We start from the raw sequence: 13,348 nt of genomic DNA on the forward strand, positions 1-13,348 counted from the left end.
GACACATGTACACACAGCATTGGTTTACCACTTCATAACAACTCATGATTGGACATACAGCCACATGTCCTAACACAATAGGCTGACATTCCTCACAGGAAACCCACTGTGTCACAGTCCCCACTGTCCGTGGTTAACCCTCTGCCAGGTGTAAGAAGTTCCATCTTCAGGATTTGAGCATACTGAGAGCCTAGAACCAGTTGGGCTCCCCCACATTAACTCTGCTCAGGTTTGAACTAATTCCACAAAAATATAAATGACAGTTGCCATCAAGCAAAATCATGTTCCTTACAGGCCTCAAACATCTGCTAAATGTATTTTCATTATATAAGAACTGCAGATGTGCAAATATTACCAAGTTGTTGTCAAGACTTATAAATTTACACAACTGTGTTCTTCTGGTTGTGTTTAATGAACAAAGACATGATTAAAAAAAAACCAAATAAACAAACAAACAAAAAAACAAACCTGAAAAAAAAACTCACTCTCCCCATAAAAACCATTCCCCAAATAGGAGATTAGTCTTATGCACTCCTTTCAAATCCCAAACTGGTTTCTTCTAAATATCTGTTGATTCTTCATGTGCATATTAAAACCAGTCCAAAAAAAGGTAATGGAAAATTATTTAAAGCACCTCAGTATTACCAGTTTGTCTGATAAAAGCTGTTTTTGGAGGAAAAAAATCTTATTCTGTCAGTCTTTGCTCTCCCTTACAAGGGGTTTTTTGCTCCCAGTTCAGAAGCTTGGTAAAAATTCTACTTCCATTCTTTGAAATTTCAAATTCCATGGAGTTTTGTTTGCTGGAAATGGATAGCAAAACTTTGTATCAATCAAAACCAAGTAATAGAGTAACAGAGAACCAACACTTCAGTATTGGGTTCTGCAATATTTCCTTAAAACAGTATCATGCAATATTCATTCTATATTTATCATGCAATGTGTCATATATGAAGTTACAGAGTGCTTTAGGGACTTGTCTAAGACTGCCCATCAAGTATATGGTTAACTTGAAACACTTCACCCTGATTTATCACTCCTTATATACACACTTTTTAAACTACAGCACTATTGATCAAGGAAAATCAGTTTTCTACTATAATTAATGCTAGCGAGATATACATGTTAGATTATATATAAACTTTGTAGGCAATGTTGGGGTTTTGATATGGTTTCCTCTTGTGGTCTTTGCATATGTAAATCCTTCCTCTAGGAGAAGATGAATAGAATCTCTTCTATTAATACAATCATTTTATATCATCGAGTGGTTTTTGCTATGCATTTCCTCCCCTTCCTGCTGTGTCAGTTGCCACCTTTATTTTGCATTGCCTGTAAGCCAACTGTGGCCCATGGTGTCATGATGGCTGATTTAGCTTAGGTCCTTTTAGAGGACAGGTCTGCCAGGGCTAACTAGCTGTTATCTGTCCAAATACGAGCTCATGTTCATCTGCATGGTACAGATGACTCACTGGTATTTTGCTGGTTTTGTTCAATCTGTTAAGACTGATAATTCTTGGTGCTAATTGTATTAGCAGAAATGTAGTTCTTAACCAGGAGCAGGAGCTCTGCTTAACAGAATTTTTCATACCTTTCAAGTCTCATTTATCAGTCTGAGATAAAGGTTGAAATGTCACAGGAATGTCAGTACTGGTGCAGTAACAACTGTGCTTCTCTGGCATGCACACATGCACTCTGGTACACTAATTTTGGATGTTGAAGACATTTATCCCCCATTGTTTTATAACTTTGCATATGTTCACCAGAACTATTACTATGAATTAGCATAGCATGAACGAACAAAGTGGTCGAGTTACAGTCTCTGCATTGCAGGACAAAACCACCAAACAACACTTTTAATGTGGGTAGTAAAGAACAGTGCTCTCAAATTAAGTTACTTCAGGAATTAAACTGGACAAAGTACAACAACTCTGACTGGCATTTTGTCCTAACAGCAGAGTCAACAACCCTGTCCTAGAGAAGCCCTATAGGATCCTCAGCAGCTGTAAGAGAAGGAATCTGGTTTTCAATCTCATCTGTAAATTGTTCAGCCAGAAACATAGTGCCCCCTAAGCCATGCTTGGGCACCAGATTTGCTCCTATTTAAAGGAAAGTGCTGTTTGACACACTATTTCTATTGTCATCTTTTAGAAAAAGCAGGTATCAATGAATGGGTTTGTTTGTGGGATTATTTTTTTCCTGTTTGATTGTTTTTATTAAAAAAAAACAAAAACAGCCACACCTTAATTTGCATTAGGTAACTACACCATCCCATGTCTTCTTCAGAAGTATCTGAAATTAAATGTTCTGTCAAAGGCAGTGGAGAAGGTAAGGAAGCCTTTCAGTTACTTCTCTAAATCAGTCTTCTTACCTTTACAGTTAGGCAAAATTTCAAATATATGCCAAACTTTTAAATTAATTTTATATTTTTCCCGACAACAAACAGTTACTATCATTCAGTAGAAGGATAATTAATGCAGAAGGAAGGCTTCAGTGTTTTCACACCACTGTGTATGGTTGACTGCAGTACAGAAGTGAAGATCTGGAAATGTAGAAGCTATGTTTAGTGTCTTGGAATGAAAAGTAATTCTGTACCTTGAATAGAGGCAGTGGTTTTATTACCTGTGCTAACTGAAGTCATAATTTTACTTGTGTTTTCCATTGTATTTCTTTTGATCATGAAAAACTAATGGGGCATTGATGCACATGAAATTGAATTTACCCCAAACCCTAACCTGAATGATGAACTACATTAAAATATAAGAAATGTTCAGACTGCTTTACTGAGATCCACTGAGAGAAAAACATACAGGCATCTACATTTGCCATGTTTCATTGGTTTCTGTACCCTGTCCTTCTTGTATCTTGTCACTCATGTACACAAAACTGACTCTCCCAGGCACAACTGACACACACACAAACACACACACACGGGTTTAGCACTATGTTGTTTTCAAAGATACACATTAGTGAAGTCATCCAGAGGAACTCTTTGCTTGCCAAAGTACTCAGTTCCAGAGGACTGACAGTTCAATTGGTCAAAATGTGAACATAATAGCACATAGTAGCTTTTGCTCATTAAGAAAGGTATTGTTGGGGTGGGCTAGGGGGAAATTAAGATAGGATTTATTTCTGGCTGTGCATTATTTACAGTGCCCTTTACAAAAAGTAAAGTTGGGTATCTGCAGGAGGTCTTTTGCTGCAATTTCAATCTTCACTTATCACATAATACTACAATCATGTTAAAAAAAAAAAAAAATCAAAGCCAAAAGCCAACCTGAAACTGCTATTCAAATACGAAGATTAACATTCTTCACATACAGTTCGACATGGCATGCTTTTTTATTGTAAATAAATGCTCACATATGTGAGTTGAGCTAAAGAATCTGCCTAACGTCCCCATTAAAATGCATCTGCACATTATCCCCGTAAGTTAAGGAGCAGAACTGTAGGTATTACAAACACGGTCACACACAAACACATACACAGAGCGCCGCTACCCTTCTATGCCTGTATTTTGCAGGTCCCTTTGCAACTGCCTCGGATAAGCACACACGTTTCTAGAGCACCACAAGGGTAAGGCTTACCTACCAGCGGTAACTTTAACACAGACAAATTACAGGTTGTGGACCCGCTATGATAGCATTACTGCACGAAATATTTTGCGCTGCTTAAAAGGCTGTGTTAGCAGTACCGCTGTTCAGAAATATCCATGTTGCCACATATTAAAGTGTCATTTTATTTAAGCCTTACCTTGGCTGACTTGCCCTAACTGGTGACAAGGCACTCTTAATTTATAAGAAGCAAATGGGGACTTTTCGCAGTGCTGGCGGCACAGCTGCTCGCCGTCCTCAGAGAGGCACCCGGCCCCAGCTCCGCGTCCCACGGAGCCCCCAGCCCCGCGCCGCGGATCCTGCAGCGCCGGCAGCCCGGGCGATTGGCCGCGCCGCCCGCCCCCGCCCCGCTCCGCTCCGCGCCCGCCCGCCGCCTCGCCTCCCCGCCCGCCCCCGTGCTTCTCCCCTCCCTGCCCTGTTTTCCCCTTCCCCAGCACTTCAGGGCCGCACGCAGCCTCCTGCGCGCAATGGCAGACCCCGGCCAGCCCCGGCACTCGGACAGAGGCATATCCATCCATCCATCCATCCAACCATCCGTCCGTCGGTTCATTCATCCTTCCACCCATCCTCCCATACCGATCTAACCACCGTGTTCGGGCACAGGAATATCTTTGTCCGGCAACTGCGCAGCGGCTGCGAAAACCCCCCTTTCGTGCTTGAGCTGCAGAAGAAGGACGGCTCCGGCTTGGTGACAGCGAGCCCTTAAATTCGGTGCCGGGAAGGGGGGCCGGGGGCCGGGAGGGCTGCGCTGCCGAGCGGGCGGGAGTGCAGGGAAGGGGCGAACAACCGAAAGCGGGCAGTACGGCACTGCTGTGGCAAGCCGGCGATAAATTTTCCGATTTCTGTGCAAAGTCGTCACAGCCTGCTAAACATTCCACTGCCAGCTCGTTCATCAGCCGTCCACATGGTCCGGCGGTGGCTGTAAGATTCAGATTGAATTGTGCCCTTTAATGCCTCTTTCCAGTCCTGATGGGTCACAGGAGGCGTCACATTGGCAAGCTGGCCCCTTCCAGATCAGCCCCACTCCTTTAAAGATTTCCTGCCCTCTAACACCCCTATATTCATATTACTACACCACTGGTTGTAAGTTGATGGCTAATTTGTGCCCTTTCAGGCTGGTCTGGATCAAGGCAGGATGGCTGATGCAAAAGTCATTCAAAAATCTTGTATAACATCTTTATTCTGAACACACCTTATTATGAATTAAGACTAATGGCAGTCTCCTGATTCAGGGTTTCAGCAATGGGGCAGTCGTGTCAGACTCTGCTTATCCAATCTGCTAAGGCAGTGTATAAAAAAATGCAATTAACATGTAAGTGAAAGCCCTGGCACATACCCACCCTCCTGGTGCAAAGAAACCTTGCTTCCAGCGAGCAGAATGTGTACCCTGGAGTAAACCATGAAACCAGAGCATGTGTGAGTCCCAAAGCTCTGGTAGGAAATGGCAGGGTGGAAGAAAAGAAAGCTCCTCTTTTTTTTTTTTTTTTTTTTTTTTTTGGTGTGTGTATTAAAGGTCAGAAGCCGCATCTGAAGTATAAACGACAGGTACCTCATGTATGTACAATGATCTACATTTGAAAAGGAGAGCTTAAAAGAGTAATTCTACAATTTAACGTAACCAAGAGGGAAGCTGTTACACCAAATCGGATGGAAAGAACAACACTGCTCACTGAGATGACTTAGACTGCTGGATTTTGAGAACTTTTCAAACAAAATTGCTCTGAGCTGCTCAGCGATATACATTAAAAATGATTTCTCTAGCAGGGTAGGGGACTGGAGGCAAAAGCAGCAAGTTGTTTGAATTTGGGGGATGTAAGCTCTTGGAGGGAATGAAATAGAAGCTGTTTCAATTTGCTATTTATACGTCCTCTGGCTTGCAACTGCAGCACATATGAATCAATGCTTTAATACACAGTCTTCAGAATGTTCTTTCTCATGCAACTTCTGTTAGGTTGTGCAAAGCTCCAGATTCAGATCTCATAATCCGGGGGATGGGCTGCTTTTATCCAGATGCTTTCACTGTTTTACTGCACTATGGCAGAAGTAAATTTCAAATCTCCCTTTCAGGGACATAGTTACGTTAGTAACGTGAAGGGGAGAAAAGGGAGGGAAAAAAGGAATGAAAAGGCACACCTTCCCTTTCATTCTCTTAGGGTCCAGACAATTTCACGTGATAAAGAATTCATGTCACACCATCCTCCAAAGATTCCCTCGTCAGTGCATGATATAAAAGAGAGAAAATATAGGGTTGCCTTTCAGCCTGCCTACCATTAGATGACATGCTGCTTAGGTGTAATAACCCAAGGATACAGATGAAAACGTGTTTTATTTAAAGGTCTTTTCTCAGTAATTTATGAATATTCACCAGATAGAGTATAAGTCATCAACTCATTTGTTTCTGCAATAAGAAATATGACAAGTAGAGGGAAGCCTTGATGCTCCAGAAAACCATTTAAAAAGTGAAAATCTACAGTTCTTTCTTCTTATATATGTGTATATATATATATATATATAAACAAACATGCCTATACATTTGTATTGATGCATTTCAGAGACTTCTCACCAGCAGGAGAGTATCCGTGTAAAAAGATTATAACCGGTATTGCAGGCTAATTTGATATACAATGATCAAAGATTTTCTTAAGAATTCAAAATTATGCTATTTCAAGGAAAAAGCTGACAGTTTGAAAACATTAGCCTCAATGAACTCTGACATTTCTTTTAAGCCTACATTTTAAGACTAAATACTGAGATTTGGTGTTACTGATGTTAGGTCGATCCTTTCATCAGTTCGAATGCTAAAATAATCTGAATTTGTCATGGGGACAGTAAGACTCGTGAAAAGAACCTCAAAATGAAGTTACTGTCTGGGACTGCAGCAGTAGGGCCAAAGGAATTCCAGGGAAATTTGGATATAACCTTTTGTGTGCATAGGTTTTACCGTGGGAATCCATCAGATTTACACAATTCTAGCAGTGTATCAAAACACGGAACTTTGCCAATCACATTCACTAAGTCCCCTTCCTATACCTGAGAGCTTGTGACAATTATTAGAGGGGCAAAAAAAAGAGAAAGGGCTCTTTTTGTACATTCTAACTTATGGACTTGCTATATGTTTAAGAGCAGTACTGAAGAGGTAGACTAGTAAGGAAGGAGCACATATAGCTGTACCAAAAAGAAACTAGTTTCTACAGATTAAAAAAAAATATATATTATTCTGCTGTTTCAGTTAATAATTTAAAGGATATGCCCACAAAACCAGTCTCTCTTTGTTGGTGCTTAATATGCTAAACATGTATTGATTGTCTTGCAGGTAACTGCTAGAGAACTAATTATCCAGCTAACATTCAACCAGCTATAAAAAGACTAAGTGGTTCATTAATACATAACGTAATGAAGATTCCAGGTCATTTATAGATTACAAAGTTCCTGTACCTGAGATGGATACATTAGGAATGGCTAAGATCATATTGGGATAAGGATGTGTCCAAGTTCAAGTCCAACTATTCCTTGTTCTTAGGCACGTGTACTCTAATAGCTGCAGTTGAAGAGAATTAGCTCAGTTGCTGCCAAGAACCTCTGCTCACACACTGAGAGAAATCATACTGGGAATTTTTATGCTCTTATTCAAAAGCACCAGGGAATAACACAGTTACCCCCACTGCCAGCAGCAAATTTCCAGTCTTACAAACAAATTATAAACTGCTTCCCTTTTTCCTAGATTGAAAGGGTAAAAACAAAGGATTCTACCAATGCCTGCCACCAATTTTACATTCACAAATCATTATTTTTGTTCTCAACCACAGTGCATAACAACCAGTCCCAGCAATATGTCTAAGAACATTGACACTCCCTCCAATCTCTGTTTCTCCTCTTATTAGATAAACACTTTTTATTTGCCATATTAATAAATATTCTTACAACTACCACTATATGCAGAAATGAATTGTCCTAAAAGTTTGTATGTGATCCTCTAATGACAGTTATTTAGAAACTATCATCTAAAAATGTATATCAATAATTGGAATTAGCAATTTTACTAAAAGTAGTAAAATATAAAATGGCAAAAATAATTTTGAAATCAAATGCATTCACAATACTGTTGCATTTCTATCTTTGGATTTCTAACAGAAAATCATACTGAAGTAGATCACAGCAATCAAATTTTTCATTTTCTGATACAAAATGGTGGGACAGAAATTTTTAACTATTCTATTGGATGAAAGCACAACTGAGCCATCTTCATGTTTCTAATGAAGAGTCTATGGAGGGTTCACAGATAATGCCTCTACTGTATTTTTATTTTATTTTTTTTTTTTAAATTTGGTAATTGGCAGAGATATACAGAGGGAATAGGTTTAAGACAATTTGTTTTGTGTATGGTCTTTCAGAATATTCTATAAGGCGTGCATTTCTTCTAAAAAATTTAAATGGTTGATTAGAAAAAGTAAATTTTTAATATAGGTTAGCAAATTCTACACAATACTAATTGCAAAGGGAACGGCACAACTGATACTGCCTTGGCTCCTTCTACACTAAGCATCACTGGAGTATTTTCTAATGAAACAACAACAGCTGTTCCTAGATATATGATGCCAATAACGGTTGCCAGTCACAGAAAACTTGTGATAATATAGTTGCTTGTCTTTAGTATTGCATGAAATGGCAGGTAAAATATACTGACAGGACTTGAAGAAAGCAATGTAATAACTGGCATTTTGCTACCTGTTACCATAAAACTGAGCTAATCAGTCCTTCTCTGAATGCAGGAAAACACAGAAAAATATATAAAGGGCCAAAAAAAAATTGCATGGTGTGTCAGTCTCTCAGTCTCTGCATCACAACAGCAAGGGAAAGACAGGAAAGAAGACTCAGCTGAAGGCATTGAAGTGATTGACTCAGACATCAGTAGATCTTTCTGCCCATCCTGTGGAATTTCACACCAGCATATGTAATACACACCACTCAATCAAGAAACTTGCTTAATTGGGATGTTTCCTAGGAAACTAATATAACTCTGTAACTGTAGATCATGCAGTGACCAGTATAAAATGGGATGCTTCCTGGTAACAAATGTTTATGTTTAAAAGGCTGCATTTTTGTAAGTTTAACTCTGGTAATAAAATATCCTGATGTTCCTGAAACTAGTGTAGGCAAAACTAAACTTTTTTTTCATTCACAGACTGCTATTAAATCCTCGTCAAAGTTCTCTCTGGATCATTGCAAATGGTTATTTAGATATTCTATATTTATATAAAATATCTGATACAAATATGTCCTATTTTTTATTATGAGTATTATATTTGGTGGAGTTTTACTCTTTCAGCTTAAAGTGATACAGAGTTCTTTCCCACCGTGACAGGAGCTTTAATAAATTTTTGCTTAGAGTTAGGAAAACACTAACAAGCAAAGGCTCCTGGGACGTTATAAAGACAGGTTTTCATAATATCATCCTAAAGGACATTATTTCTGGGGCATATTATGTACCTTTTATGTTTACTAAGATAAAGAAATTGCCTTTCTTAAACTCAACATTTAAGAGGCTAACAGGAGATCGAAAAAAAAAGAGAAATGTAAAAATATTGCAAGACAATGATGAGACTTTTATTGAAGTGAGGATATCTTTTCCATTGAAACCATAATGCTGGAGCATGAAGGTATGTTAAGGAAAAACAGGGTAATTTTTGGATATAGAATCTTCACTGAAGCTTAGCAGTCCTCCATGCTGTACTGTATCCTATACTCCTTGTATCATATCTGTGTGTTGTTACAGCTGTTTTTTTTTAGTACTTCTTGCCAATATGAGGGTAAATACAGATATTGTTTTGCTCCTTCCAAAGAGGTATAGGACCAATGGCATGTTTAAATATAGCAATATGTGCTCATAGTTTCATGCCCTGTTAGTGGGCAGCACTGAGAAGAGTCTGCTTTACTCTTCTTTACCTTCACTGCTTCAGTGGGTATTTTTATCGTAAGACCTCCCCAGAGCTTTCTCCTCTCCAGGCCAAACAGCACCAGCTCTCTGCTTCACCTGATATGGTGTTTGTTGTGATTCATTAATGATGTACATGACTGTTTTCTGGACTTCCTCTAGTACATGCTTGTGTGTCTTGTAGTGCGGAGCTGAGAACTGCACTCAGCACTTGAGATGAGTCTCACCAGGGCTGAGGCAATGGACAACCTCCCTTAACCTGCTTTTGATGTTCTTCTAATGTAACCCAGGATACTGTTGGCCTTCTTTCTCTCATTGGTACAAATTTGCACTATATTTGTAGTAGTCACATTTCATAATTATATTGAGCACCAACATAAGACCAAAGCTGAATTTTGAAAATTACTGAACCATTTATTAGAGTTCTTAATTGCTGAATTGCCTACACCTTGTGGGACAACTGTGTTTAGTATAGAGTTGTAGTATCAGTTAATGTCTAATTCTGGTGCTTCTATTAACTGGATTAATCTAGTTTCCAATTAGAACTGGAAAAAGGATAAATCTGAGTAGATTTGTGAAAGAGGAAGAAACTGAGGGGAGGTGAAACAAAAGGTAAACTTCTTGGTCACTTCCAAATTCTGAAATCTTAGATGAACAACACTTTCATTTAGAAGTGTCAAATGAGAAAACAAGATTCAAAAACATATAAGCACAGTCCACAGGGTCACCCTTAATGCACTGCAGCTGGTGGGGAATCTCTCCTGTAAAGGCTAATGTGTAGGCACAGCGTCCTTCCTATTCAGCAGTGCCTGGCCTTGCATTTGCATACCACCCTCCAGTGTGCTTAGCACAAGTGAGAAGTCATAAGATTTTACTGAAGGTTCTAAAATTCCACTGGAGATAAATCTCTGGTATCACCAAAGCAAAAGACCCTCCCTGCTGCTCCTCTGTTACACTCCTCTAGCTAGACAATAAGACAACTGAAGAAATAGAAATGAGAGTCTTATTCTCTTTCTTTTTCACTTGAAGAAACACTGCAGTTCCACCAGCCAACTACATCTCCATGTAGGTAATGTCATGACTGTTATTTATTTAGCTATTTTTAAAAAAGCACCACCTACCAGAGTGCTTCTCAGATGTGCTTTTCTTTTGCCATTTAATTATTATTGCTCACTACAAGTAGTTAGAATTAGGAAAAATTACGTTTATGACTAGTATGATCTGTTTAATAGGCCAAATAAGCAACAAGAAATAACCTCATGTTAGATGGTGACAAACAATGAAGCAGAGACATATGTTTGTTCTGTTCCCCAAGCATAAACAGAACACAGTTTCCCTCACTAATAAATTTACTTTCATTTTAATTAAAACAGAGCATTTAGTTACATTTCCTCTGTTATGTCAAAGAATTAAACAGATAAATGGCTAGCAGGGGAAAAAATGACAACATTTTCTTTAGTGCCCCAATTGTACACATAATCGATTACTACCCATCTGTTCACTAAAGGTGTAGGAAAGACACATCATATAAAGCCTTATTCCCTTAAAAAGGCTTGCTAAAGTATTTTATTTTTTAATCCCATATCTTCCAAATGAAAGAAGTGTTTCACAAAGTAGAATCTGTCAGTTATCTTTCGATATAACATTAGATGAACTGTTGTTACTGTTTTCTGTTTCTTTCTGCCATTAAATCAAAACTCCTGAAGAGTGGCTCCCCCTGAGGAAATTATTGCAATGGCAATTCTATAGATTCTAGCCAAGAAGGAACATTAAATAACAGTAATGTGCAAGACAAGACAAGAGACTCCACTCGCTTTCTCTAGTAGTAAGCCTAACAACTGAGCTTTGATTGATACATATAGTCCAGGAGGGTACTAATTTTTGTGTAAGAAACTGAAGAAATGGATTATCAGCCACTTCCCTTTGTAATTTTTTTTTTCCTAATGGTTAATGACTCCTGTATTTGGTAACCTAATTTACTGGCTTTCAGTAGTTTTTGAGGAAATCTGTTCCATCTATTAATAAAATATCCCATTCTTTCAGGCATGTTAGTGGTATGTAAGTAAACTGGAGAAATACAAAATGGGACAGGATGCATCCAGCAGTGTTGAGTGGAGTGACTGTCATCCCTGGGGAGATACTCTCTGCTGTAGAATCATAGAGTGGATTGGGTTGGAAGGAACCTTTAAAGGTCATTAGTTCCAACCCCACTGCCATGGGCAGGGACACTTTCTGCTAGATCAGGTTTTCAACCTGGATTTGAGCACTTCCAGGCAGTGGGTATGCACAACTTCTCTGGACAACCTGTACCAGTGCCTCACCACCCTTGCAGTGAAAAACTAATCTAAATCTAACCTCTTTCAACTTAATTACCCTCTGTCCTATTACTACATGCCCTTATCGTAACTTGTAGGTTCCTTTAGATACTGGAAGGTCACAATAAAATCTCCCTGTAGCCTCCTCTTCTCCAGGCTTAACAACCCCAACTCTCTGCCTGTTTTAACAGGGCAAGTGTTTCAGCCCTTTGATCATTTATATCACCCTCCTCTGAACTCGCTCCAACAAGTCCATGTCCTTTTGTTGGGGGCCCCAGAGCTGGATGCAGTAGTCCAGATGTGATCTCACAAGAGCAGAGTAAAGGGGTGGAATCACCTTCCTCAACCTGCTTGTCATGCTTCTTTTGATGCAGTTCAGGATAGAGTTGACTGACTGGGCTGCAAGTGCACACTGTTATCTATTAAACAAGCAGAGGAATTCCCTTGCAACTGTAAAATGCAAATCATGTCCATCTTCCAAAATGGTAAGAAGGAAGATCCACAGAATGCCTCGTCAGCCTTACTTGAATCCCTACCAAATTTATAGGGAAAATCCTAGAAAGACTGTCCAGGCTCGTGGACAGCAACCTGACTTGAATAGTAAGTATGGATTTACCAATCTTGCATGATCAGCTTGTCTTCTCTGGTGAAACAACTGAATATAGACCAACATAGCAGTGCAAATATCTTTCCCTGACCTTAGTAAGGCTTTTGACATTTTCTCTCAACAGTAGCCTCATAGCCAAACTAAGGGCTTATGGTTTGGATGGAACATAAGGTAGTAAAAGTCTGGCTTGACTATAAGACTCTTAAGAACCACATTTCTCATGAGTGGTCTAGATACTATTTAGCATCTTTGTCAACTACATGAACAGTAGGACAGTATGCGAGATGACAGATGAAACCACATTGGAGGAAGTGGTTAATGCACTGTCAGGATGGGATGACATTCAAAGGAATTCCAACAAGCTGAGGCATGGCCACTGAGGTGGCTTGGATGATGCAAGATTAGAGAGACTGCATGACTTTTGCCTGTTTTGCCTGAAGAAGAGAAAGAAGACACAGCAGAGATCTAATCACAGTGTACCAGTGCCAGAAATGAAGTAGTAGCAGAGACAGAGCCAGGCTCTCCTGGGAGGTGTACAGTAACAGAATGGGACAGTGGTCACAAGGGGCAATAAAGGACACTGCCATTGGACACAAGGAGATGGCTTTTCACAGGGAGTGAGGTTAAGTACTTGAACAGGTTGCTCAGAGATTTACTACAGTATGATTTTCAATAGATTTCAAGATTTTCAAAACTTAACTGGCCAAAGTCCTAAGCAATTCAACTTAATTTTGAGTAAGACATGCCTTGAGGAGGTCTTTAAATCTATTTTTTTTTCCAACCTGCAAAACTAAGCTACGTATCTTAAAAACAGACCAGTTCTTTCTTTTTCCTTCCTTATATTGACAATAATAAAAATATTTTCCAAGTTAGTCACCTACAATAG

The 13,348-nt window shown here is 39.3% G+C and overlaps 1 protein-coding gene across 11 annotated transcripts in view; it reads right to left on the minus strand.

Annotated features, from left to right (window-relative positions):
- CDH18 (cadherin 18) overlaps positions 1–13,348 on the minus strand; it is a 502,361-nt gene that overhangs the window by 242,356 nt on the left and 246,657 nt on the right. For 2 of the 11 annotated variants that reach the window (XM_050331019.1, XM_050330975.1), the window contains exon 1: positions 3,748–3,864. The exons of 8 other annotated variants lie outside the window; for them this stretch is intronic. The gene's annotated coding sequence lies outside the window, so the exon portion shown is untranslated. Of the gene's footprint in view, positions 1–3,747; positions 3,868–13,348 lie in introns of those variants that run through there. One more of the 11 variants, XM_050331028.1, reaches the window with a different exon arrangement.

Source organism: Myiozetetes cayanensis, unplaced genomic scaffold (assembly GCF_022539395.1).
Source record: "Myiozetetes cayanensis isolate MyiCay16 unplaced genomic scaffold, myiCay2020 scf1, whole genome shotgun sequence".
Classification (NCBI taxonomy): Eukaryota; Metazoa; Chordata; class Aves; order Passeriformes; family Tyrannidae; genus Myiozetetes; species Myiozetetes cayanensis.